This window comes from Perca fluviatilis, unplaced genomic scaffold (genome assembly GCF_010015445.1).
Source record: "Perca fluviatilis unplaced genomic scaffold, GENO_Pfluv_1.0 PFLUV_unplaced_scaf_88, whole genome shotgun sequence".
NCBI classification, from domain to species: Eukaryota; Metazoa; Chordata; class Actinopteri; order Perciformes; family Percidae; genus Perca; species Perca fluviatilis.
In genome coordinates this window covers 10,001-15,345 of record NW_024375768.1, presented here as the reverse complement: position 1 = coordinate 15,345, position 5,345 = coordinate 10,001, and the positions used below count along the sequence as shown (strand labels likewise).

Genomic DNA, 5,345 nt, shown 5'->3' with positions numbered 1-5,345 from the left:
ATCCGTATATCCATATCACATGTTCCTGTATCCATCAGCATCAGTGTCCTGTATATCTGTATATCTGTACATCTGTATCGGTGTCCTCTGTATATTCAGTACATCCGCATCCAAAAGTGCCCCAATATCCTGTATATCCACATCATGGGTGTCCTGTGTTCTACATCTGTATATCCACGTTCAGCGCCGTCATTCGCTTCTGCCTATCTCCTTTCGACACAGCATCTGAATAAAACGTATCCGTACAAGACTAACAGAACCTAGTTTTATCGGTGTGAGCAAACGAACGTAGTGCTGGTTAGCTGTGTTTGGGATTTGATGACAGAAAGCAGGCTAGAACAAAGGAAATCTCCAGGACTCCTTTAAGACGTTAATAAAAGTGGTTTCTAATCTTAAACCCACCGAGCCAGATCTGAGCTCTTTCCTTCTATCTTCCGCTGTCTTCCTGCTCTCGCCCCTCTCTCGATGTCCTCGGCCTGTTGCAGGAGTGGGAACGTCCTCCTACCAGACCGGCTGTCCATCGAGAGTACACCACCTCCCTGAGGACACACAGAGAGAGACAGGAGATCAGACAGGACGATCAGACAGACGGAAAGAGAGATAGATCAGACAGACAGAAAGAGATAGATCAGGCAGGCAGACAGACAGATGGACAGGAAAGAGAGCTAGGTCAGACAGACACAGACAGGCTGACAGAAAAAAGAGAGATCAGACAGACAGAGAGACAGGACACAGACAGACGGACAGAGAGATGATCAGACAGACAGAGAGACAAACACACAGACAGATGGACAGAAAGAGAGATGATCAGACAGACAGATCAGAGAGAAAGATCAGACAGACAGACAGACAGGACTGTGAAAATCATTAAACACCCCTCCTGATAAAGATGTGAATATTGCCAGAGACAGAGACTGACTCCCTGACGGCTGCAGCTGCCTGTGGTAGATGTCGTGGTAATGGACAGATCATGCCTTCATGGTGCTCAACACCTGACCAATCAGCTCATCTGAAACACAGCAAACTAATCAGCTCATCTGACGCCTCTGTATATGTGTATCACTAGGCTCGCTCGAGATGAACTGCGACCGCCTGTAAAGTAGATCGAGAGCATACGGCAGCCGGGTGACAAAAGTCCGCCTCAAGTCGGACAGTTTTCCAGCTGACTCCAGCAGCAGCCTTCAGGATGTAACAGGAAGGACATCAACATCAGGGTCCCGTTCCTGGTCCGATTCCTACTTAATAAAAATGTTATCAGACCCATATATCTGCTCTTTCACAGTCTCCAGTTGGATTTTATTATGAAAGAGTAGCTGTCAAAATGCTTCTACATGTGATCTTGCTGTTGCTGGATTTTAATAAACAAATTTCAGACTGTAGATGATCCAGAATTCGGAACAGATTCAGTCTCTGACTTCTCAAACATAACTATCAGCCACACTAATATGTGTGTCCCAGGCAATAGCCTTTAAATTCAGCAAATCCAGCTAGTAAATCCCTCCATTCAAAAAATCAATAAAAGCTTATATAAAATGTCATCATGTTGAGTCGAGTTCTGGAACCAATCAGCTGTTAGATCAGCTGGAGAGGCCGGGCGCTTCCAGCATGCACTGGTCCACTCCGGGCCCGCCTTTGGCTCTTGCGAAGTTGGTGAAAGCGCTTGCCTGCGCATGCCTCTGAACGGCCGTCGTCCCCTTTGGTCTCGTGGAGATTATCGTTGCTCCACGCGGTCATGACGCCAGAGCGAAGTCGACACTAATCTAACCAGATTTATTGGGCTACCATCGTCGTGATCATTTGGCGCAGATCTGGCCTATCCCAACGAGCCTAGTGTCTCTGTATATCTGTATCAGTTGTTCTAGTATGCTATAGGTATGTATATGCGCGAGACGCGTCGCCCACGCGACACACGCACACCCACACACACACACACCGGTAATGGAAAGTATTCAGACCCCTTTAAATGTTTCACTCTTTGTTTCCATTGCGTCCACTTGCTCAAAAATCAAAAAAGCTCATTTTATTTCTACAATGTACACTCAGCACCCCATCTTGATAGAAAAAACTGAAATGTAGAAATTTTTGCAAATCTATTAAAAAGAAAAACTGAAATATCACATGGTCATAAGTATTCAGACCCTCTTGCTCAGTATTGAGTAGAAGCAGCCTTTGAGCTAGTAGTCTCTTTGGGAATGTTTTTCACAACCTGATTTGGGGATCCTCTGCCATTCTTCCTTGCAGATCCTCCAGTTCCGGTCAGGGGGGGATGGTGAAACGCTGGTGGACAAGCCATTTTCAGGTCTCCGAGAATGCTCAATTGGGTTTAGGCAGCGGCCTCTGGCTGGGCCAGTCAAGAATGGTCACAGAGTTGTTCCAAAGCTTACCCTTTGTTATTGTAGCTGTGTGCTTAGGGTCATTGTCTTGTTGGAAGGGTGAACCCTTCGCCCAGTCGGAGGTCCTGAGCACTCTTGGATGAGGTTTCTTCCAGGATATCTCTGTACTTGGTCAACATCCATCTTTTCCTTCAATTGCAACCAGTCGCCCCTGTCCCTGCAGCTGAAAAAACACCCCCATAGCATGATGCTGCCACCACCATGTTTCACTGTTGGGATTGTATTGGGCAGGTGATAAGCAGTGCCTGGTTTTCTCAACACATACCCGTTTAGAATTAACGTCCAAAAGTTCAATCTTGGTCTCATCAGACCAGAGAATCTTATTTCTCTATAGTCTGGGAGTCCTTCATGTTTTTGGCAAACTCTATGCAGGCTTTCATGTGTCTTGCACTGAGGAGAGGCTTCCGTCGGCCACTCTGCCATAAAAGCCCCGACTGGTGGAGGGCTGCAGTCATAGATATTGAACAATAGATATGACATGTAATTCTGACTTGCCATTCCAGGATGGAAGCACTTGACGGCCATCTTACCAGGGTTGGGAAGTTTTAGAATTGCTTCCATTGGAATCAATGGGGAAAGAGGCTCATGTTGTCCTTTATAATCCTTATGTTTTTCTACCAATACATCAATAGTGGTTTATAATCAAAGTAATGACTGTAAGACAACTGTGCCTTCTAGAAAGAAACAAAAAAATAGGAGATTTGGGGTGGAATTTTGATTGATATAGCTCCAAGAGAACAAGTAATGTGTTCAATTATGAAGAAAACTCTTAATTTTGTGCATTTATATTGCAGGTAATAATTTTATTTTTTCAATTTTGCATGAACTTAATATGTAAAAACTGTCTCTTTGGTATTCTGAATGGCTAATATACATTAAACAATATTTTTAATGTCAATCTCAACTATAAGACCACATTTCCCATCAACCCCGCTTACTTCCTGTTTAGCGCTTGTTTTCTTACTGTCAGCTGGTGTATGGAGTTTGTTTTGACGATGAGCGGAGTAAAAGCCTCGCTGGCTTCAATGAGTTTTTGTTGATAAAGACTATAAATGACTTTACCAGAACTGTTGATGTACCTGTCGCACTTTTCATTGGGCTTAACGCTATGGAAATTACATTTACGATAGTAATGCGAGACTTGCTGCTGAAGTAGGAACGCTTTCTGGAAGTTACTTTACCCTCGTGCCAAGACATGGATTATTAAGTTTTATATGCCTTTACTGAAAGGAAAATCGTAAAGGCATGAGGTAAGCTGACAACAATAGATAGTTAATAGAATAGCTAATATATGAGGACTGACAGCAGGATTCAACATGGCTAATGTTTGGGGAGCTAACGCCAGCTGGTGAAAATGTACCTTTGGCGGCTGGTCTGTTAGGCTCTGTGTTGCTGGGATGTGGCTACTGTTGATTTGTGTAACGTAACTTTACTCTATGTGTAACGCTACAGTACTTGTCGTTAACTTTAATTTAACTGAAAACTTAACACAGATTGAGTAAAATCAGCCGCAGCAGTCAATGTCTGTAGCGTCAATATTAACAACGTGTTAAAACTGTTTTTAACGCTAACGTAAATAAAGTCTTATTTGAGGTAAAAATCAATCAACTAAAACGATGTTTGCTGTTCATACATGATGTCAAGAGCTAGCTAGCTAGCAATTACCAATAACTGACATCTCAGCCGGTTCTGTTAACAGTTGCTAGGCAACGTGAATCCGCTACCTAGTTCACCAACTCTTTCTGTATTTATAATTAAAAAAGAAGAGAAAAAAATACTCTATCTACTCCTACTGACGTGGGAAAGTGATGGCAGCCTCTTGGTCTCTTGGTCCTTCTGGTAAAGCAGTTAGGTGCTGCACAGCTGATAAATCCATATTAAGCTGCTATAGGTGACAATTGTAAACACTACCCTAGTAAGATGGCGACAGTTATGCCATAAATTATGACGCCATGTCATATCTATTGTTCTATATCTATGGCTGCAGTGATAGTTGACTTTGTGGAACTTTCTCCCATCTCCCTACTGCATCTCTGGAACTCAGCCACAGTGATCTTGGGTTCTTCTTAACCTCTCTTACCAAGGCTCTTTCCTCCCACTATTGCTCAGTTTGGCTGGATCGTCAGTCTAGTTAGAAGAGTTCTGGTCGGTCTCCAAACTTCTTCCATTTAAGGATTATGGAGGCTACTGTGCTCTTAGGAACCTTGAGTGCTGCAGAAATTCTTTTTGTAACCTTGGCCAGATCTGTGCCTTGCCACAATTCTGTCTCTGAGCTCCTTGGGCAGTTCCTTCGACGTCATGATTCTTATTTGCTCTGACATGCACTGTGAGCTGTAAGGTCTTATATAGACAGGTGTGTGCCTTTCCTAACAGGACTCCAATGAAGGCGAGAACCATCTCTAAGGAGGACCAGAAGAAAAGGACAGCATGTGAGTTAAATATGAGTGTCACAGCAAAGGGTCTGAATACTTATGACCATGTGATATTTCAGTTTTTCTTTTAATACATTTGTAAAAAATTCTACATTTCTGTTTTTTCTGTCAAGATGGGGTGCTGAGTTATGAAAAATAAAATGAACTTTTTTGATTTTTAGCAAATGGCTGCAATGAAACAAAAAGTGAAAGATTTAAAGGGGTCTGAATACTTTCCGTACTCCACTGTATACATACACTGTATATGATGTTCTATAATGAACCTCTCTTTACAGCACATTGTCATGAATCTGTACAGGTGTATGTTTTACTTTTATAATTCTTGTATATTTTCTTATGCACAAATGCAAATGTTTACAGATTATAAATGAACTGCACATTGACCATCTTTCAGTAAAACAAAGCTTTATCAAATTAACCCTCATGCCCCTCTTCGGTCATTTTTGTACATTTTTCTCAAGTTTTTTTTTTTCATTTTGTGATCATTTTTGCTGTGTTACTTCTTATGGCATGAAATTTT

General features: G+C 42.3%; 1 long non-coding RNA gene across 1 annotated transcript in view; it reads right to left on the bottom strand.

The window, feature by feature from the left end:
- Positions 1-976: 976 nt before the first annotated feature.
- The window catches only part of LOC120555349, a 7,854-nt gene continuing 3,485 nt past the window's right edge, over positions 977-5,345 (bottom strand). The window contains exon 3 of the long non-coding RNA XR_005638694.1: positions 977-1,009. This is a non-coding gene — a long non-coding RNA (uncharacterized LOC120555349). The remainder of the gene's footprint in view (positions 1,010-5,345) is intronic.